The sequence below is a fragment of the Sciurus carolinensis genome, chromosome 5, assembly GCF_902686445.1.
Source record: "Sciurus carolinensis chromosome 5, mSciCar1.2, whole genome shotgun sequence".
In the NCBI taxonomy this organism is placed as follows: Eukaryota; Metazoa; Chordata; class Mammalia; order Rodentia; family Sciuridae; genus Sciurus; species Sciurus carolinensis.
The window spans coordinates 155,951,870-155,975,910 of record NC_062217.1 but is presented as its reverse complement, the minus strand read 5'-3'; the positions used below and the strand labels follow the sequence as shown (position 1 = coordinate 155,975,910).

The 24,041-nt window shown below is 38.2% G+C and overlaps 1 pseudogene; it reads left to right on the top strand.

Moving 5' to 3' along the window:
• Positions 1-15,681: 15,681 nt before the first annotated feature.
• LOC124984374 (zinc finger protein 131-like) lies at positions 15,682-17,418 on the top strand (annotated as a pseudogene).
• The last annotated feature ends 6,623 nt before the right edge of the window (positions 17,419-24,041 follow it).

The window sequence follows — 24,041 nt, the reverse complement described above, 5'->3', positions numbered from 1 at the left end:
AAAGAATTAAAATTAATAAAGATGCATATTCCTTGGACTTAAGTTCACTGATTCAAGAAGTCAGATTAGGACCCAGGAGGAATCAGAATTTCAAATACATACATCAGTTGATGCTGACTTGTGTTTCAGGGTCAAACTGAGGCGCACACACACCTACCCACACATGCAGACATATATATATATACACACAAAATATATATATTCACACATCAGTATATGTATATTTATATATTTTATATATTTCATGCAGTACATATGTATTTCTCATAGATGTATAGTTTATGTACACTCCCATATATTTTATGTATGTATATATACATACACACATGCATATAAAATAAATCTATATCTTCTCCAATAAGAGCTTGTGTCTCTTTTCCAAGATAGAGATGTAGATAATAGAGTCCTAGATATACATATATATATAGCTACAGAGAGAACAATACTGTGGATAAGCATAAATTATCCAAGCAAACAGCTAATTAAGTGTACTCATGCCTATTTTCACTCTGGTCATATGTTAATCTGTAATTTTACATCTAAACCTTTTATATTAAGGTAATTTATTCTTTAAAAACCATATTTATGTTCCATGTTGCAGATTAAAATCAGGAAAATAGGTCATGAAATGTGGAAAACTGGAAACAAATTAAGTGACCCATCTGCAGGATCCAGTACTCTGAACTTTTGTTTCTACTACAGGACAGTACCTTCAATTGTCTCAAATCATTGCAGAATTTGAAATTTCTCCTAAGTCATCCTTTTACTCCAAGGTCAGAGGGCATCTAAAACATTGAGACTAAATGTCCTCAGAAAAATCTCTATGCCATCAATATATCCCGTTTCATGAGAGCTCCAGTCAAAAGAGCCAGCCCCACCTTGGGGCACACTTGTGTAAGTTTCCTTAGATTAAACTGAGGTTAATGTTTTTCTGAGGTCAGCTGGAATTTCTTTGGGGAACAGTTCCTGAGCCTGAGTAGGTTGACTTCTGAGCAGGCACAGTGCAAACCTTTGGGCCAGCTAGGGAAGACCCTCCTGCTCAAAGAAGTCTCAGAGGTTCACTGACCCAAGCCCTATATTGATTTATAGGACACAGATTCCAGAGATAAAGAGCCTCCTAACAAAAAGCATATCTGTAGCTATTTAAAAAACTTCCTCCAGTCACACTGTACCTACCTCCAGTTACCACTCAGTCATCCCATCAGGGATTAATCCATTGATTAGGTTAAGACTATAACCCAATTATTTCTCCTCCAAACCTTCTTGCATTGTCTCACATGTTAGCTTTCGGGGGACATCATATCTAAACCATAACAGCTTATGTGATAATATTGATATTTTTTATATAGTACTTACCATACATCCACATTTGACTAAATAAATGTATATACATTCTCATTTATAAGTCATAGAATTGTACAAGGTTAGTACTATAATTTTACAATTCACATATGAGAAAACTGAAGCTAAAAGAGTGAAAATTTTTGGTCTACTACCACACATGGGGATAGTCCTCTATCTAGTATTAAAAACCAGGCAATTAATGCCAAGCGTATTCTTCTAATGTTCACCATTCAGCTAAAATCTGAAATAAAAGTTTGTAAAGAAAAAAGTTCAAAATAGTAGGATTTCTTTTGTTCACTTTAAATTTGTTGAGTTTTATCTGTCTTTTTATTTCTCTTAACTTTTCTTTAAAAGAATGATAACTAGAGTCTCTGATTCTGTGACTGATTTTTTGTTTATTTTATAATATTTTCTTTTTCTACTAGCACAGTAGGCCAGATATTTTTTATCAAAACTTTATGACAATAAAGTCATAATCATCACAAGAATTTTGTTTCTCTTGAAGGAACGGACAAACTTTGAGACATGGGATGTTTTGTCAAATTTGGCATAGTTTGTCACAGGATATCCTAAAACTTTGTTATCCTTTCTTTTACTTTCTTATTGGTCACCACCCCAGATGTCTCTGATTTAGGGAAGTAATTTATTAAGCTATCTATAATAATTAGTTGATAACGTATATCCTCACGGGTGTTTGGATTTAAAAGCAAGACTATATGGAGAGAGGAAAAAAGTTTACCTTAAAGAAGTGCATTTTAAGTCATAATTTTTGTATTAGCATTTTTCAGAGATCAACATTCACTAGGTGAATAGTTTGAATTGACTCAAATGATCACAAAGTCTAAAGAGAGTGAATGGTATATTTCCCAGCCTGAGTCCAAATACAAAATCAGGGGAAGACCAATGTGCTTACTTGAAGACAATTGGGCAGAGAGGAGAGAGAATCCTTACTTTCTCAGGTTTTCGTTCTATTCAGACCTTCAAAGAATTGGATGAGGTTCACCCACACTGGGGAGGGAAGTCTACTTTATTTAGTCGGTAGTTTCAATTGTTGATCTCATTCAGATAAACCCTCACAGACACGCCTAGAAGTAGCATTCAACCACATAACAGGGCACCCCATGGTCCAGGCAAATTAACATAAAAAAATTAGTCATCACAATATTTTCAGTCAAATTATTAACAGCTCTCATTTTTTATACACTCATTATTGCCAGCTTTTAATCATCATCTTAACCCAACTAAGCATGTTGATGTTTATTTGATTTTAAAAAAATTAACAACCAAAAATAAAATTGCAAGCCCATTGAAGTTCAGAGAGATTAATTAGCTTGTCCTAGATGACAAATATTTAAAAGACCAACAACAATGCACTCAGATAAGGTTGAGAGAACATGAAGTGGGATTTTCCCCAGCACCACCTGCACTATCATAGTTCCTTTCTGAGTATCATAAGTGGGTACTTGGTTATTAAAGAGGATAAAGATATGTTCTGAACTCCGCCTTCTTCTGAGGAAGGAAGTCTCAGTCAGTCAGGGAGTCTTTGTGTCCATCTTTGCTTGCAAGTAATAAGCACCCACTTCTCCACTGCACTCAGTAGGGACATCTTAGGAAGAAAGATAAAGGAGGTATTTGACGTGAGGAGAGAGGGGGATCCTTTTATAAAATAAACATCTTGTACCAAGTGCCATGCTAGGAACATTCTAGTCAAGTATATTTCAATAAATATGTAAACAAATAAAAAGTTCAGTTCTTTTTGCCTTGATCAGGGGTTGATGTCTAAATTCTGTTTGGGAGGATCAGTTGGATGGAAGACACGACCTTGACACGGTCGTTTCCTGAGGCATCCCCGTTCAAGGAGCCCCATGACCTTAGCCACACAGCAGAGGGTGTTGCAGGAGCTGCCTGCACTGGGCCAGTTTCAGAGTCTTCAGAAGCTGCCATCTCTAGGCGTAAACATGTTTCTGCCTTGCTTCTTGATGATAGCTTTTAAACCAATTTCTAGCAATTTCTCAAGGCACTCTTTGTAGTTGTCACAATGATTGTCCCCTTGCCCTCATGATGTGCAGTCACATGATTCTAAGCTCTTTTATTTCCACACCCACCAAAATGTGAGGTGAGAAGGAGCACTGAGGTTTGGGTCATTCAGCTGTTTCAGAAGATGAACCCCCTAAATAAAAGCAGGAACTATAAATGTCTCTAATTGGGATGGTGAGGACCACATGGCTATCAGTGCCACGAGTGTAAAAAGCCACTTGATGTTCCCTTCAGTGCCACTGTGACTCGGAGCCCCCAGATTCCCACTGTTTAAACACTGAGTCACATTTAATGTTTCTTCCTGACAGATTTGAAGTCCAAAAGGACTTGAGGAAAGAGCATCTGACAAGCCTGAGGATTAACTGTTCTAAGGGAAGTGAATGAAAACATTTCAGCAGAGGTGCGTTTAACAGGCTGAAACACATAAATTTACCAGCAAACTTTACTCTCCACGTGCGTGAAATCAGGCAAGGCTTTTTAACACCATTTTGAATTATGCACTCTGTAATACAGGTATATCAACTGTTCCTCGTTTGATAGCCAATCATTTGGAAGACAAGGATGGATTATATTTTTATGTCAATCAGCTTCCGATTCAGTAGTTAGGATGATATACTGTCAGGCATCACATCAAATATGAGCTGTACAAGTAAGTGCAAACTATTTTCTATTATGCCTATGGAGATATAATTGACAATTTCTGGATTATATTGGTCTTTTCCCCATTAGCTAAGGATTCTCCATAACATATTTTTCTTTTTCTTATCTCATCCTTCTTGTGCATTTTTAAATAATTTCTAAAGAAAACCTATGCTAGTTACAATTTTCTTCTGTGTATGTAAGGTATATTTTTAAAGAATTAACTTGGACATAAGTCATCCAGCCTAAACATTATTCGCATTATCTAAGGTCATCTTCTCAAAAGTTTTGTGTTAAGCAGTGTTATTCCTATTTTATGAAAATGAAATTAACTTTCAGAGAATTGAGTTATATACACAGGGAGCACAGCTAAAACATGGCCAAAATGGGCTGCAAACCCACTTGCATTTGACTGCATAGGGTGTGTACTTGTGCACTTAATATGCCTGTTTCTCCGATTGTTGTGAACATCTACTTTCATATTATGAAAAGGTCTATGTGCAGGAACCACAGGAGTTTTGCATAACACCAACCTAGTTGAAATATACGAGTCCAGCCCTCCAGTACTATATTGTTTCTACTCATCTTTTTAAGATTGGTCTTCCAAAGATTTAAAAAAATGGATCAGAGTCACTTTTCTGATTGAGTGGCAATGATGAGAACTATTATCTTTGTAATAAGTTTATCTGAAGCACCTGCCACTGTTAAAAGCAAAAGAATATAATTGTAGGGTCCCTGTTTCTGTTTTCCTCATAATTTGCATCATTTAGGGTGATCTGATAAACAAAAGAAGAAACCCTCTGCACAGTCACCTCTGCGTTCTACCCACCCCCCTGTACTATGCCCCTAGGAACACTGGGTAGGGAGAAAACCTGGTATTTGTACGTGCAAAATCTGATCTATTATATTGTCTCTATTAAAGACAGACTCAGCTCTTCATCATGATTGAATGGTCTAAACATAGGGGCACTCTTTATTTTCTCTGCCCAACCCCTTCTCCTCCCAACAAAGTGAAATATATTTCTCCATTAGTACAATAAGATGTATTTTGGCTTTTTCTAGAGAAACTTTTTATTTCTCTAAAAAACGAAGCAAACCTACTATTTTGCTTTGACACCTTATTAAGTAGCATGAAATCTGAACTTTTCCTAAATGCTCTTTGCCTTATCTCTTGCTGGTCCAGGTCATATTATTCCCCCCTCCCTACCCTTCCTGCTCCATTGCGCTTTTACAATGATTTGATTTAAAGGAGGCTTTCAAGGAGGTTCAAGACTCCAAATATTACTAAAATTTAGGTGCTGGTTTTGCTTGTGTATATAATAGCCTGTTCCCTGCAGCAAGGAACTCAGGTTCCCCCACACCCATTAACATGAGGTTTTAATCTAAGCCCTCGTAATCCAGAACATAATGGTAAGACTATGATGTTTTGAATTAGATAAATCTGGGCTTAGATTCTGGAACGAGCAAATTTCCCTTTGACCTCAGGGAAATCACTTTAGCATTCTGTATGCTTTTTCAACTCTGAAATCCAAGAGACATAGAGATGGTTATTATTTCTATTTCATAGAGTCATAATGAGCCTTAATTTACAAATATACCCGTCCCAGGAGTTGGTACCGGAAGACTGCCCAAATAACAGCTCTTGTCATACCATTATTGTTTTTATTAGTGATGACAATGTTTATCTAAAATGGTTAATATTTTTGTTCTTCCAGGATACCAGTCACACCAACATTTCAGCTCACTCTGTATAATCCTTTCCTTGCTTTGACTTCTCCCAGGATATGGTAGGAGGCAGAGACATCTCTATGACTTTTCCAAAGTCCAGGATCTACCACAGAGTGGTCTTTCTCAATTAGGCTGAGTGCAATGAATTGTTAATTGAATTAGAGCATGGATCAAGAAGGCAAATTATGATTATTTGCTGATTAAGAATTGTTACAAAGCAGCCTGACTGGCTGATCTCTGGCTTCTGTTTTAAAAAAAAATTGGGTTATTCATAATTGATGAGAGCAGAAAATGTCTCCATCATCTACCACCCTAATTTGATGAAATAGCTTGTTAACTAAAACAGTGGTGCCTGAAATAGCTATTGATTTAATCTTTTACTTAGGGGCAAGCAAATTTCCTATGGTCGGGGTTGGGAAGGGGTGTGGAATCACAATGACAAATTGAGATATACACCCAAGCATTAATTCTCCTGGTCCATCCAAAGCCAGGTGCCTCCATTAGTCAAAGAGCCAGATGTTGATATCATAAGTACAGCAAACCAGGAAAACATACTGTGTAAAACCTATACAGAAAGGAAAGAGGGCAGTCCCCAGTGTTTGTGGCTTCTTTCTGGGAGCCACATTCTCCATCTTCTGACAAAATTATGGTTGTGCATGAAAATGAAGTGACAGGATCTGTTTTCTTGGTGTTGGGTCTATATTTGAAAAACTGACAGATCTAAAGAGAAGCAGGGTGATAATTCAAGTGACATTTAGTCGAGCAACTGGAGACAGGGCTTATATGAAGGTTCCAAGGGCCCCTGTGCCATCTTGGCAGAGTTCTCTGCATGCTCCTGGTGATTCCAATTTGGAGAGTTATTTAAATAAATTATTTTGAGCCTACTAGTGGAGTATATCGGATTCCAAGGGTGGACTTAATAAAATGTCGTAAACTGGATGGACTTGCATAGATTCAATTTGTTCTTTCATCATTCTGGAGGTAGAATTCTGAAATTAGTATGTAGGCAGGGTTGAATTATTGTGAAGGATTTGAGGGGGAAATGGAAGCTTTCTCCTAGGCTCTGGTGATGGCTGGCAACCGTTGGCCTTGGTTGGCTGGAGAATGTGCCCCTCCATTTTCTATATCCCTACATCTCTGCATTCTCTTCCTTCTGTATTTACATAAGGGTCCAGCTCTCTGTTCATAAGGACATCAGTCATTTTGGATTAGGGCCCACTATAATGACATCTGGTTAACTTGATGACATCTGCACAGATTGTTTTCAAATAAGGTTGCTTTCTGAGCTATCCATATTGGGATTTCAACTTCTACTTTGGGGAGGTGAAGTTCAAACCATAACAAAGAGTCATAATGCATTTGCTACACTGAATAAGCTCATTAGACTTTCTTAAGACAAAATAAAGGCAAGGGATTTTATTCCTATGGGAATATCATTACTTTGGGAACCAGAATATCAACAGAATCATCATTTAAAGAATCACGATAGGCTGCAAGAGATGGTATAGTATATCTTCAAAAAATGGAATTCACAGATCAGTTGCAACACAAGCCCCAAGGTGAAGGTGGTTGGTAAATATTAAAAACAGGTATATCAGAACCACTCCAAAATTTCTTTTGATAAAAGAGCAGTCAACTGACATCTCTGTTTATATTCCAATTTATCTTCCTCCATCCTGTTCTATCTGGTTGGCATGGCAACTTTTGAATTTCATCCTGAAATGTTTTTGTTTGTTTGTCTGTTTTTATGGGGTTTTTGTTTGGTTTTGTTCATTTTATTTATTTAGGTTATACATAGGGTAAAATGGCATTTTTCTTATTTTCTGCTAGGGTGACAACTACTCTTTGCTTTAATTCTCCCTCAATCTGTCAAGTATCCTAAAAATTATCTCTATATATTTGCCAGTGTTTATCTTCTAGGTATCTGCCTATTTTCTAACATAGACAGACCTACTTACTCTTTAAGCAAGAATGTATTCTCTGTCTTTACTAGCTCTTACTCATTTCAAGGACATGGCTGAGGGCTGCACCCACCAGTCACTCAGGAGATTCCCGGGCCACAGAGCACATTGTAGAGCAGGTGGCTTCTTCAAAGGCTAGTGGAAACAGCTGTGACCTCCAGAGAGTTTTCTTCCTTTTGCCAGTCAAATAATTGTTTCTTCTATTCACTTTCTGTATCTTCTTACTTGCATCTTTATTGACAATAATTTTCTTCTGTCTTAAGGGAATACTTGTTTCTATTTCTTGTCTTTTATTAAATTGTGAGCTCTTTCAAAGTTGGAATCATATATTATACCTTTGCTTTGTGCAGTCTACATGCTAGGGCAATGGCAGGCATAATGTGAATATGTGAAGAGAATTGCATTGGAATAATTTTTAATAATACTAATAATATATATTATTGTGGAAAATTCTGGAAATGTGGAAGTTTAGAAGACAAAAATAATGCTACCCTTATAAAGCAACCCACTTTATTTTTGTTACTTTTAAAATCCATTCAAAATAGATATAGGCACCCATCAAGCTCGACACATAACTTAATACTTTTCATAATGTTAATATTATATAAACATTTCCTCCATGGAATTTATACATAGAATGAAACTATTTTAATGGCTGCATTATTATCCACTACATGAATGCAAGAGCAATTGGCTTCTTTCCTCCATTGTTATTTGAATATAAATTATACCATAGTGAACATCTTTGTGTATAACTTTGTAAAGTTAACTTTATTTACTTCTTTATTTATTTTGGAACTTGAATGTCCATCATAGAATTTGAAAGTCAAGGGTTAATTAATAATCCATAGTTGTGTTACTAACCACTAATGGCTGCTCATTTTCCCCAAAATAGAATGAGAGAATTTATCATCAGCTTCAGAAATATGCATACATAAGCAATCTTGTAATTATACAAACCTTTGAAAATAAGAAATAGAAAATTTGTGTATTGAGATTAAGTCACCAGTATAGAAATTTTGGCAAATTGGGTGCTATTCAAAGACCTGGTGAGGGAAGAAGTGGAGGCTGAAATCCAGCCTTTGTTCCATTGCCAAGCTGAGCATCTGAAGCTGTGTCTGTCCAGGGACTTTAGCTAGTATGAAGATGCCATCTGCTCAGCAAGCCGCATGCCCATCTGGAGCCAGTGCACTCTCTGATTAGCACAGAACTTTCCTACAGGCCTCTGTGGCCCTTGCTGGTAGGTACTAGGGGTGGAGACTTGCAGTATGCATATTTCTCTGTCTTGAAGAAATAGCTTTTGTTCTGGGGGCTACATTTTAGAAGGACCTGGTGAAGACCATTGTCTATTGAGGGGCTGGGGTAGCAACAACCTCTGAAGATTTTTAAGATGATGGTCAAAGATTTCCAATGTTCTGTCCAGTCTTACCACTCTCTGCAATTGACCTACTCCTCTTCTACTGCCTTCCCATGTCCACTTGCTCCTCCATGCTGACTTTTCCTGTTCTGCCCTCTCATCTGTTCTCCTTTGCCCTTAAATATCTTTCAGTCTTTCCAGGCTTAGTTCATCACAGTTGTAAACCCTGATCTCTTTCATTCTAGATGAGCAAAGACTTTTTTTCCTTTGAATTCATGGAAAGTGTTTTTACAATGAGTCAGTTATATATACAAACCTTGGAGCCCTTCAAGCTAGATGTAAACCTGTCCATCACTTGGCTGCTTGCAGAGAGGCAGTAGTCATGTTTCCTAATCTATACCTCAGTTTCTTCATCAGTAAAATGAGATAATAATAGAACTTTGGCTCAGGACTCTGGTGAAGAGTGACATATGTAGTACAGCACTGGGAAAACAGTGCTTCTGTTGGTTGGTTGGTTTTACTATTCTTTACCAAATTATCACTTTTCAAAAGCAAATATTATCTCGTATATTTGTATTCTTTGGGATTCCTGCATAAGAAAAATTCTAAATAAATATTAGTTGGTGAAGAATACGCATGAGCTTTTAGTGATGGGCATTAAGTAGATGATTTCACATGGTTCCCTTCTCCCTTTTATTCATACATTGGATATTTAGAGAGAATCCACTATATTGTAAGAATGGAAAAACAAAAGAGGGTCACTTTCCTGGACTCAGGATCCCTCATCAATAGGCTGATGATCTGATGTGGGAAGAATAGCACGGTGAGAAAACTGAACACATAGAAAGTCTGGCAGCCCAAAGAATGGGTGTCTGCCCCAAATCAAACTGGGGGAAGTTTGTCAATGCCACAGTCATTGTAGCATTTCTGATTAGGGAGATTTCTATCTAATACTAAGGAAAAGGTAGCAAGAAAAACTGAATGACCCCAAAGTTTCCTTAAAGTCTCGGCAACCATTACTACCCCAAAGGGAAGACAAAGCTGACAGTGTTTCTACAAGAAGGACTAAGATTTCCCCAATTCATTGTAGTCCTAGATTTGTCTTGTGTACATACAAACAAACAAGAATAAAGCAACAACAAAAGCAATTCTTTGTATATAGTTCATATACCTGACCATCGCCCCTCCAGTGAAAGTTAAGTATGAAGTATACTTATGTCCACAATGTCTAAGTCAATGACTGCTATTTGTTGCCCATTTAGGAAAGATCCAGGGATTGAACAAGGTATTGTGTAATTGCAGCCTCATATCGAAGAAAGTCAATTTAATTGCAATTACTGATAAATAATTTATTTATGAAATGCCAGGATATGCATTTGTGTTCTATCATTCATTTCCAGTCTGGTGCTATGTGTGCCCCATTAAGTTGTAAAGTACAAGGTCATTAACCTGTAGTTCTGCTTGCAGTCACATTACTAGATTGTCTTCTGTTCCTTTCTGCTTGGCATAGCATCATTAAGCCCATTTGCATCATTTATCTGTAGCTACTTAATTCCTTTGTGGTCACCTAAGATTCTTTTCACTACTCATTAAGCAGATGTGAGCTGTGCTGAAAGCAGTTGGCTTTCTTTGAGCATCCAATGAAGAACCAAAACTGAGCCCCACCCCTTTAGTTCTTAGCAGCTGTTCACATTCACCTTTTGTCATTATTGATGCAAGAAGCTCAACAGAGCTCCATGTTCTAGACCATCCAAGTGTTGAGGGACTTCACAGCACTTTTCACACAATAAACTCTACTGGGGGTAGATTTTTGAAAACCATATTCTGAAATTCAGACACCACTTTGCCATCTGTTTCTTATTCTGGTGCATTGGTGAAAATGGATCCTTTTTAAAATTTTTTTTTTAATTTTTACAGATTGCATTTTGATTCATTGTACACAAATGGGGTACGACTTTACATTTCTATGGTTGTGCACGATGTAGACTCATACCATTCGTGTAATCATACATGTACATAGGGTAATAATGTCTGTCTCATTCTGCCATTTTTCATACCCCCCTCCCTCTCATTTTCCTCTATGTAATCTAAAGTTCCTCCATTCTTTTCTTGAAAATGGATCTTTAATATAAACCCATCTCCAACTACTAGTTAGAAAACAAGTACCAGAATAAGAAAGAAATGCTATTGATTGAGTTCCTTTCACTGATGCAATAGGAAATATTGAGGTGGGACTTCTGTGTCCATGGCCCAAGTCAAAATCCCCAACTCTACATTGCATTTACAGACAGAAAAACTTAGGTGCAGAGAGTTTACATGAGGTAATTTAGCTAAGATTTAAACCCAAGCATATTGGTCTCCAAACTCTTTCAAATACCCCAAACTCCAGGTGTCCCTGAAGCATTGCTCTATACAGAGTTGACTCTTGATCTTATGGAAACTGATTATCCTGTCTGAGAATTAAATATCTTGCCTTTTTTCTCCTCCTCACCCTTAATGCTCTATTGTTAATCACTAATATCATCCACACAGGGTAATTAGGAACTGGAAGAAGAAATACAAGGTAATTACAGTCAAATTTCAACCATTGATAATTCATGAGGAATGTGTTTGAGTGTGTTGCGTATATGTATGTGCTGAACATTTATGTTATTATAAATACAACAGTGTGCCCACATTTAAACGTATGTATTCTGTGTTGCCCAAATTGCCTGTCTCTATCTCTCTCATTTACACAACTTGGTTAGGACCTGACTTGTTGCACATTTGATATTCAGTCTCACAGTGATAATTCTTCAGACTTGATGTTCACATTTTATTAATTGCACTCCACGGGGGAACATTGTGGTGTGTAGTTGCTGGGTTAAAGGTAGAGGTGATAGGAATTGAGTGACTTAGGCTTTGCAAGACAGAAAGACATGAAATGAAAGTTTATTGTTCCATCTGGACTTTAGGGACAAATGATTTCATTGCTTAAATCCATGAATGTATTGTTGAATTGGATTTTGGTCAGGGATACAGGGAAACATGTTGTTTTGGGTCAGCTTTTTTGGTGCTGTGACCAAAAGATCTGATAAAAACAATTAGAGAAGGAAATGTTTATTTGGGGTCTCCGGCTTTCAGAGGTCTCAGTCCAAAGATGGTTAGTTCCATTCCTTGAGGTTCTAGGTGTGGTGGAAGATTGTGGCAGAAGGGTGTGGTGGAAGAAAGCAGTTCAAGACATTACACCAGGAAGCAGAAAGACAGCTCTGTTCAGCAAAGACAAAATAAAAACCCCAAAGGCATGCCCCCAGGGACCCACCTCCTACAGTTACCACTTAGTTAATCCCTAGCAGGAGATCAATTCACTGATTAGGCTAAGGCTTTCATAACCCATTCATTTCACCTGTAAGCCTCCTTTCATTGTCTCACACGTGAGCTTTTGGGGGGCTCTTCATATCTAAACCATCACACGTTTTGTCATTTCTTAACAGTCTGTAGCAATTTAAAGGTATGTTGTGGTTGTAAGACCACTGAATATAAAAGGCATTAATGGAGAAAACAAAATATCTCTTCAAGTTCTAATACTCTTCAGCCTGCACAGCATCCCCTTCACAGATGGAGAATATATAGCATTTATTCAAAACACACTTACTTAGGGCTTAGTACTGAGAAAAAGAGTTTGTAAAGACACATGGAGTCTTTCTACTCTGATGCCCAGGGATGATGCCGGCTGTTTTATAGAAATGTCAGTCGCAGAGGCTCAAAGATATCTAGGAGACAGCATGCTGCATGACCACAGTCACCTTCTTATTCAGAGCGTTAGTGACCTTCCTCCTTCTTAGCCTAACTACATCACTCTTCCCACACAGCACGCTCAAACAGTAGAAAATCACAATGTCCTGTATGCTGTGCATCTTCTTGTCTTTCTCTTCCTCTAGCTTGTGAGCAGGACATTCAAAGAAGAAACCATGCTGTGTCTTGTTCCTCTCCATCTGCTCAGTACCCAGCACACAGTACCACTTCATATACATCGTGATCTGTAAAAGAGGTGTGGAGCTCTTAGAGAGCAGGGTGACTTACAAATCAAAACTTACTGACATTTGTCTTCCTTATTTGAAAGGGACACAATTGTCACTGACTCCAGCACAATAAAAAAGTGGACTTTTTATGTAGTTGCACAATTAATTATTTCTAACTAAGGAAAAATCTTCCAGTGTTAAATATGCTTGTTTATGTATTTTCTACTGCTACTATTAGTGCCACCACACACACACACTTTCCAGGTAGGAAGAGAGAATACAAAGCTTAAATAATGGAAGGTAGAATATTGATACCTTGGTATTTTTTTTCCTTCTACTTTTTTACTTTCTTTTGTTTTTCTATCAAGAAAAATAGTCCATTTCATGCAAAGGCACCGCAATGCCATTGCCTTCTTAGATTATCTCTTTCAGTTCCTAAGTCCTTTAGTAGCAACTAGTGGTCACTTGTCCAAGGCCCCATGATATCATATAGCTGATATTCAAGCTCATCTGTTTCTGGCTCTAGAGTCAAACTTTCCCTTCCACATCAACTGCCTCATCCCTGGAAGAATTCCTCACAGCCAACTAATATACAAAATATCTCCTGTCTTGAAGATGATAAAGGAGAGAAGCTAAAATCTCAGACTTGGGAGATGGACTTGGTTCAAATTATTTTATTTTATGATATTTTAAGAAGTGACCTATTTCAGAATCTCAAAATCTCTATATCCTCAATTCTGCATGTGGACAATGGTCCTTCTTGCCTCCCACTGTTACGAGCACAAAGTAACCTATGAAATGAAATTAAATGAACATTTAACTGTTGTTTTAAATTGCAGTTATTGTCTTGAAATCCTTTTATGAAGGAACAAAGTCTTTCCTTTTGCAATTAGAAAAGTGGAAATTGCTTTGTAAGAGATAAAATATAGGTATTGTTTTAATTTATACAAAATTGACTTGATCAAATTTGATAATCCAACTTGTTGGCTTTGTTTTATTGAGAGTAAATTTCTGGCTAATTAATGTCCTTGTTTGCTTTTATTCTCCTGAAGTCTTGGCTATTTCAGCGAACTTCACATCTTTTGACTGTATGATTTCTTTCATCTCTTCTTTCCCAAGGTTCTCTCTCCATCCTCTTCCTTGGGAAAAGAAGAGTAAACAAAGGATCAATACCATTTTATATCACTTTTAAAGATGGGAATTTGAGTCCCATAGAGATTTCCAGTTTCACCATTGTCATGCAGTTCATTGATACCAAATTTCAAGGTAAAGTTTTAAACCTGGGTCTGCAGATCCCAGTCCACAATCCCATCTATTCTGCTAGGAACTCAGCTCCCTCCCTTACCTCTATATCATAGGATGATAATACTTTGCACAGGTCAACCATGGGGATTCTTATTGTTTTCAAAGCAGTAATTCCGCCATTCTTGCTTTAGAAAGGGGGAGTAGGTTTGGAAGATAAAGTTGGATCAGGAATATTTCAATGATTTGGTAGCACTCAGAAGGGATATAGTACCAGGAGAGTGGTACTAACATGCTGCTAGGTGAGCCCTTATAATCTTGAAAGTGATGTTCTGGACAAATTGAAGCAAAAGTGCCAGAAGCACAGTGGCAGATGGTGGAAAAACGAAGTGAAAGATTTAGGGGAGCATTTAAAGTGGATATAGCAAATAAGGGCAGGAAAACCACCAGATTTCTAAGTTTTTCAGTAGGATGTGGAGACTCTAGGTTACCAAAGCAATGAACTGGTGAGGGGGAGGGCGCCAACATCATCAGAAGGTGTCAGCATGGAACTGGCCACATTGATAGTAATGGGATGCTAGAAAATTGAGATAGCAGTCATGAGGTGGGGCATTTAAGAATCAGAAAAGATCAAGCAGAATTATAATGAAGACTGGAGTATAAAGATGGTTTATAGATTTGTGTGCATTTAAGGGAAGGCAGATTGCCAGTAAGTGATAATGATTATTCTATACAAATAAGGAGGTAAATTTTGGGGAGTCTGAGGCAACTTTCCCACTAATAAAAAAAATCATAATTCCTTGTGCAGTTTTATACTGCTACTTACCCAGGTAACCATACACTACAGGGCATCCAAATACAGGAGAATCACTGAATCCTGCCTTTCCCAGAAATTTGTCCCTTGTACAAGGAGGTAGGAACTTTCATATCGGTAAATCCTGAGGACAGCCTCTTAAAATGACCCTCTCCCCTCACCAAGACAGAAAATGCAAGCAAAATATAATGGAGTGGTATAAATTAGAGGTATCCTAAGCTTTGGAAAACTGAGCAGTGGCACATCCCATTATATCTCCATTCATTCCACCATCCATGTGGCCACTATAAAAACCATGTGATGGAGGGTAGGCACTGGGGAGACAGATCCCAGGCAGCCAGAACCTGCTTGCTCTGGTGCCCACCTCCACCCGGCGTCCAAAGAAGTTCACATGGGTCAGCTGGACCCAGCATAGGGAGTGCCCTGCCCCTGTGAGGAGAACGATGGGGGAGAAAGATGACCTGGGAACAGGGAAAGGTGTGGGACTTCCTTTGCTCAGGAGGGGAGAGCACAGAAGGCGAGAGAAGAAGAACTTCGAGCTACAGCATCCCAATGGCCATGGAGGCCAAAGAGATGATGGATGACTTCATGAGTTCCCTGAGCATCATAAAATGATTCTGGACCAATTGATGAACAATGAGAGCTGGACCAGTTTGCCGCTATCACCTGATAGTCAACAGACACCATTTTAAGGTCCATAAGGCTGTTTTGACTGCTTACAGAAAGTTTCACAAATTCTTTCAGGAGTTTGCTCAGGAATCTTTGGTGAAGATAGAGGTGTTAGTAAAATGACCTTTTGTAATTTAATTGAGATCACAGATACAGCAAAATTAATGATACAAGGAGATGAAGCCAATGACATGGAAAGCAGCAGAATTTCTACAAATGCTAGAAGCTATCAAAGCCCTTGGGAGTCAGAAACAAAGAAAACTCAGCTCCATTAGAGGAAAATACCACAGGAAACAATTAGGAAAAAAAGAAAAGGAAAGATTGCAGATACTTCAAATGTTATCACTGAGTCATTGCCAACTGTAGCATCAGAGCTTGTTGAAATTGAGGTGGAGATCCCTGAAGGCACAACTGAAGTGGAAAATGAAGGCATGGCAACATTAGAGGAAGTGGCTTCTGCCAAGCTGTCCATAAAGTACATACAGAATACAGGTTCCTCTGATGATTCTGCTCTAGCACTGTTGGTGGATATTACCAGCAAGTACCATCAAGGTGATAGAAAAGGACAGATTAAAGAAGATGACTGTGCATCTGACTCCATAAGCAAACAGGAGCACATGAAATCTCACGCCACAGAGTTTCAAGTATGAAATATGCAATAAAAGGTAACTTCTGGAGAGTGCATGGAAACAGTGCCTAAATCGTGACCACCTTGAAGAAGGTAGAATTGGTAGGAAGCAAAGAACTGGGAAAAAAATTCATATATGTCAATACTGTGAGAAACAATTTGACCACTTTGGACATTTTAAAGAGCATCTTCGAAAACATACAGGTGAAAAACCTTTTGAGTGTTGAAATTGTCATGATTTGCTAGAAATAGTACCCTCAAATGTCATCTCACTGTGTGCTGAACTGGAGGGGGGCACAAAAGGAAAGGCAGTAACTGTATGAATGCCGGGTGTGTAACAGTGTGTTTAACAGCTGGGACCAGTTCAAAGGTCACTTGGTAGTACACACTGGAGATAAACCCAACCACTGTACTTTATGTGACTTGTGGATTATATAAGGAAATGAATTAAGGAGGATCTTCACTGATATCCTAATATTTCAGAGTGTCTAGAAGTGAAGAAGTCCTTTCAGTAGAAACGTGTGCAAACGGAACTAGTGACATCAATGACTATTATAGAACAAGTTGGGAAGGAGCATGTGTTACCATTACTTCAGGTCCAGGTGAATTCGGCACAAGTGACTGTGAAACAAGCCCATCCAGATCTGGTTCAGGACAGCCAAGTGCATGATTCACACATGAGTGAGCTTCCAGAGCAGGCCCATGTCAGTTATCTAGAGGTGGGTCGAATTCAGGCTGAAGAAGGTACTGAAGTACACGTAGAGAAGATGCATATTGAACGGGTAAATCAGATGCCAGGGGAAATGCCAACTGAGCTTCTAGAAGTGGACTTGGACCATGTGACCCCTGAAATTATGAGCCAAGAAGAGAGCCTACCCAAGCAGGTGCTGCTGAGGCTGTCAGGGAAGATCACAAAGGTGCTGAGGGTTTAAAGACCAAACCAACAGTGGATTGATTCCCAGGCAGAGAATGATGACAAAACAGATATGCCAGTTTGAGATTGAAATAACAAATATATTTTAAAATTTGCATGTTGATTTTTTAAACCGATCATGAGCGGTGTGGCTGTCCTTAAGCTGACAGGTGTACCAAAGTTAAAACTTTCCCATTGTGCCGAACAGTTCCTATTGTAACAAACTGATGTCCCTCACCACAGTTAATGCCACAGAGGAGCAACTTTCTCATAAACAAAGGGGAGCTTTGAGAAGTATATTTCTGGAATCTTAAATGGATTATATTCTAATTATATAGTTGGGTATTATTAATGTATCTATTTTCATTGTAATAAGGGTTCCTTATTACTGTTTTCTCTTCCCTAGGTCATGTCCTTCCTCAAATTTTTCCATATTGTAAAATCAAACATAAAATCATTAGAATACAAGTTTATGATTCCAGTGCATGTTAGAAAATTGAATATATAGGAAACAGAAGGCTGCATGAAGAAAAGTCCATTTTTACTGTGCAATTAAAATTTTGACTCTGGCTTTCTTTAGTTTGAACAGCATTCTGTCTACCCCAATAGTCATGGGAGCCAACTCTGCAACAGAAAGAGGGGTATGGGTGGCAAAATTTCCAGAATTTAAAAAAAAAAAAATGTGTCTTTTCAAAACCAACTGAACTTTTATATAAAGTATATCTGGTTCTTTCAAAATTTGTGTTGTAAGGAGCAATCTAGACAGTGCTATAGTACTTCCTATTTTTTGCTTATGATGACAGTTACCAATTCTTTTTCATAAGCTAGGTTGAGAAATTTCATTTAAGGACAGCTGAAGAGCCATTTTTAATCGGGAGAGTTCATTTGCCTCTGTGGTAAACTTGATTTTGATGAAAAGTCACACTAGTATTTTACCTCAAGACTATGAAAAAAAAAAAAAAAAGAGCCTCATTTAAAAATCAATGTATTTAAAATAAAGTGCAGAGAAAAACATGTATCTATCAGGCTTTGTTTTAAATGGAATCTTTTCCCCAAAATCTTAATGTAAATATCTTATGCTGTAACTTTTAAAGCCATACCAATATGAGTGCTAAACTGTGGAGCTAAAAGTAGGTCTGCAATTATTTTTAATCAGTATTACTTAGAAAATAAAATATAACAACTACAGAAAACCATATGATCTGGAAAAATAATTAATGAACTACCACAAACTCAACCACGTGGCCACCTTGATTCCATTTTTAGGGGTCAAGTGATATCTTTGTTAGAGTCCATTAACGTGACCTCAGGATATATTTATAAAGCTGTTAATCTGGAGAATACATTCTTTTCCATCCCTAAAGGAAAGTACACTAAGAAACTGTTCTCTTTCATGTGAAATCAACAATAGGATGTATTTATAGTCTTCCCAAGGCTATGCTAACTTTCCTGCTGTTTGTAATTATATGGTGCAAAGAGACCTAGAATATCCGACCATACCCAGGACATTGCACTGGATCACTGTGTGTATGACATCATGCTGTCATACTGAATGTGCAAGAAGAGACAATGTACTGGAGATCATAGTAATTCACATAGACTTCAGGAGAAGAATGAGCCAACAGACACTGAGGCCCATTGAACATCCAACAATACATCCTGGAAGACTGGAATATTCCTTTTAAAATAAAGGACAAATTATTGTCTGTTTCACTTCCTTCCACAATGAAGGAAGCAAAACACCTTATAGGACTCTTTGGATTTTGGAGGCAGCCTGAGAAAACTTCATCAGCCCACAAATGAAGTGACCCAAAAGGTTGCTCCCTTTGAGGGAGGCCCAAGGAAGAAAGGGAAAGGTGTGAGGAAGGGTCAGTTATGTCCACACAGGCCTGCCTCTTGGGCCACGTGGCCAAGCAGAGCCTGAAGTTTTGGAGATGTCAGGTAGACATGTTGTGCATGTTATGAAAAGCTCCTTTGGAGTCCTCACAATGAGGAACCCTAGAGTTCTGGAACAAAGCCATCCCAACCACAGTATAGGGAGTTTGGCAAAAAAAGAGCATTGTGGGTACACAGGGGCAGGAAGCAGGGGTGATCTTTATGACCCACTCAGAAGAAAAAGTCTACTTCAAATTGACTGTAGAGAAAGGCCTAACATAGAGGCACCAAATGTAACAGCTCTATAAATGCCAGCTATTCTTCATTATCATTTATTCAGCCTCTGAGATAAAAAAAATGTCCTTCTACTTTAAAAATAAATTATTTTCTTTTCATATTTTTTTCCTAGACTCATTGCTTCTTACTACACCTGAACACACTGCCTAGTGCAGAAAGCTCTGTGTTGTTCTTTATGACTGAAGGTGACTCAGGCCTGACTAAGAAGTCCTCTCAAGCCATGCCATAGACCAATGCCACACTCCACTCCTGAGTCTTGTCATTCCATCTCCCGGCCCGTACTTTACAGGACAGCCTTGGTTGAACTTTGTAGCCATGGAACATTTTCCTTGCCTTTCCTATTTCTCTTGAAAAATGAAAACATCAATTAGTATATTATTAGTATTATATATCCTTTTCAAAGCAATAGAAATCAATTTTTTGTATGAAAAGATCTTTATGTTCTGATCTGATTTTCTTTTTCTTATCCTGCAACAACTGGCTTTTAATGAGGTTTTATTTTCCGCTGGAAGCCCACAGCCTGCCCTGGGTTCCTGCTGTGGTTTGCTCATCATCGATTGACACACCCTGGCTTTCAGAGAACTCCTCTCCTTTCCCTCCCCCCCCCCCTCTCTCTCTCTCTCTCTCTCCCTCTCTCCCCCTCCCTCTCTCCCTCTCTCTCCCTTTCTCTCTCCTTCTCTCTCTCTCTCTCTCTCTCTCTCCCTCTCCCTCCCTCCCTCCCTTTCTCCCTCTCTCTCTACCTCTCTCTCTCCCTCCCTATCTCTCTCTCTCTCTCTCTCTCTCTCTCTCTCTCTCGCTCTCGCTCTCGCTCTCTCGCTGATCTCAGTGTTGAAGAGTTTGCTGAGATCTCCAGGATTAACACTGAGTACAAAGTAATGTAATTAAGATGCTGACCTTGTGAAGTGCTTTGTGCTTTCTACAGGGAAGATTTTCAGACCACCCAAGTTAAGGGTCAGAGAGAGGCTTCAACTTCATTGCCAGAGAGAGAGATCTGGTATTTATATTGATAAGCTCATCAGCAGCATCTGTGGCTGCTAAGCCTGTGGAGCTATAGCTCAATACACTTTCCATTTGTGCATCCCCAAAGAAGCTAAAAGTATGTTGGCTTTCTTGACAGTAAAATTAAAAAAAAAAACTTCCCCTGGAGTTGGAAGGGTCAGAAGGCAGGGGAATTCTCTACTTAGGAAAAATAAAATAATAAAATAAAAACAGTTGAACACATAGCAGTTGTACTTGTCATAGAACATTTATCTCAGGATAGAATAGCCCCTGGGGTATGTTCAGTGAACAGTTCCATCAGAGAATTTTGCTGAATTCACCTATTCAGTGAGTAAATAATTGGCCCTCACAGATAGGTGCTAAGGTACTATATTTAAAGAACTAGATTGACTTGGTTCCCATCCTGAATTCCTACTGAGTTTTGTTTTATTTTTGGTAAATAATCTTCTCTCTGCCTTTAGTTTTGATAGGATGTGTAGTAAAATCATCAGTCTAAAATTATTTTTTGGCCAAACATTATGTGCAATGAGATATTTCCAGCAAATTTCAGTAAGAAACTTATTGATTTGTTCATGCAATAAATATTCATTTTGTGCTTACCGCATAGCGAGCACTGCTCAACACAGAGAAAAGCAAAGATATGTAACAGCGTATTCTACCTTCACTGCCCAGAAAAGGAACAATCAAGCAGACATTGATAATAATGGTAAGAGTCCTGAAGGAGTCAACACAGAGACCATGTCTAGGAGGACCTGGAAAGGCTGTGGTAGGAAACAACCAGGGAGCTAAAACAAGAATCATTAAGAGACAGAGAGGGAAGGGAAGGGGAGGAGAGCTCCAGCTAGATGTGAGAAGACAAGAGAGAGGTTTTGACGCTGGGGAGCCCTAGATAGTTACATGGTAAGGTCGTGGAGTTAGGCAGTGGTCTGAATGGAGAGAACTGGAGTTTATGAAGCACGTAGGGTCAGGCGATGCATGTGCTGTGTAGGGTATTCCACTTCATACTTATGGTTTAGAGCAGCGGTGTCTCTCTCTCCCACCCATGCCACTTGTAAAAATATGTATCATCGCACACACAATATTATCAGTAAAATTAGTGTAAAAGTGTTCATGGTTCACCTCCTACCCTTGTGGGACAGTCAGTTGCCCTATCCCCATCCATCATCCTCACAAAGAGCCTCCCAACATGAATTTTGGAAAAGTTTGAAGGTTGCTGCACTGTCCTCAACGACCAGTATGGTTAAGGGTCAGAGGAATTCTGCTTCATTTGCTAATTTTTAAGCATCATGTTTGATCTTGGGAAACATATAAGGTATACATCAAAACAAATTCTTAAGACATGCATGGAAATGACATGAACATAGTCTTATTTGAGGCCCCAAGAAGTACTTTATAATAGGGAAAAATGTGTCTCTAACATTTCACAAGTATGACCATATTCTTTTTTTTTTTTTTGCGGTGCTGGGGATTGAACCCAGGGCCTTGCACTTGTGAGGCGAGCACTCTACCAACTGAGCCATCTCCCCAGTCTTGACCATGTTCTTAAGGCCATATTGTTTGCATTTCAAAGACTGACATATGTGTGTTCACTCATAAAAGCACAAAAGGTATTTGAGAGAATATATTTGATGCAGGGTATATGTGAATACTGCATGTTTCAGAACATTATCAGCACTTCATTATCCACTTAGGAAAGCTGTACCTACTGAAATAATCAAATATTCCTCCAAGAATAAAATGTGATTCTACAAATATAGCCTACACCCAGCTAGAAGGAATAATTTATTAAGGGAAAAACGAAACAAAAAAAAAATTGAAACCTAAAGCTATCCTCTAATTCTGGAAAAGATCACCAGATTCTTCAAGATGAGGAAGCGTCCATTATGGCATGATCATACTCTAGCATTCTTTTCTTGTCTTTTTCTGAACCTTATCCTGTTTGTCCTATTCAAAGATCCATTAGATTAATAAACCACAATTATGCCAGGGTAGTGGGGGCCCCAGCCCCAATAGTCATTCTAACCTTACAGAGAAAAACATGCGCACACACTACTTGGAAGAACATATAGAACAATATTTTCCACTTAAGTTTGTTTTAAAAATTTTAGGCTATAGGACTTTAAACAACTGGGAGTGGCTAGTCTTCCCTACTCTACTTCAGTTTCCCATAGTAATGTTGCTGCCTCAATTGTAGCTTCTCAAGGTTGCCACAAGATTTGCAGTGTGCTCTCTCAAGGAAAATCCTCTGGATATCCTATTTTTAAAATTCATTCTCAACTAAGGTCCCTTAAACCTAAATCCTCTTTGGCTTTCCGTCATCAATAATCTTGCTTCTCACATCTTCAGTAATACCTACCTCCTCAGTAGCTGGAATTAGAGCAAGCCCTCAATCTGTGTTCTTAAGATTCTTACAAGAGGAAATGGAAATGTCAGGATTCCAATCCTTCAAATGTAAATGAATAAGAAGATGTAAATTGTGAATAAGAAGAGGTTAACTCTTGGTTAACCAGAGGAGTCCATTACACAGGACAGAGTATGGTGGAAATCTCAACTGTTCTGGTCCAAAGGGAGGATGGAGTGACCATTCTAGGAAATATCAACAGTAGAATTTCCAATATTTGTTTTCCTGCTATTACGAATTCAGTCTTCTATCATAAATGGGTAGTTGTGTGTAAGTAGGTGCCAGTAATATTTCAACAGAAATTTTAGTAGTAACAGTATCAACAGCAATAAGTACAGTAATAGCAGCAGGAATAGTAGAGTCCCCTTTATATGAAAGGCATTGCTGTGAGCACTTTACGTTCATAAGCTAATTTTGTCTTCAAAAATTCTCATTTTTAAATGGTGAAACCAAGGCTTAGGATATTGAAATATAGTTTGTAAGTTTATGCATCTGATTATGGAATCTAAATTCAGGAATCTGTGATTCCAAATGCTATGGTATTATTACTACTGCTTAAATACTTCTTTTGGAAATTGATTCACCTTGTTTAACATAGTAATCATATTTAAAAAAAAAAAAAAGAAATCATTCTTCTCTTACCCCCCTGTAGAAATGAAAAAAAAAATTTTAATGGAATCCATTTATTTGGAAATAAATAAAAATCTGGATATCCCCAAACATAGAGAATATTGTAGAATTTTAATGCATATTGGATATGCAAGATTATTCAGCCCATTTGCTTTTCTTTTCTATTTGATTATGGGAGACATTGGACATCACAGTTGATATATTTTGGATATGAGGTGTCTCCAAAAGTTTCTGGGTTAGTGAATCTCTCAGATGATGAAATCTGCAACCTAATCAATGGATTAATCCATTTGATGAATTAATAATTTGAAAGGATTAACTGAATAGTAACTGTGGACAGATGGGCCATGACTGGAGGAGGTGGTTCACTAGGGGGTGTGCTTCAGGGATTATATCTTGTCCCCTTGGACCCTCCTTCTCTTTCACTCTCTGCTTCCCACCTGCCATGAGGAGAGCAGTTTTCCTCACCTGTTGCCCTTCTGCCATGGTGTTCTGCCTTAGCTCAG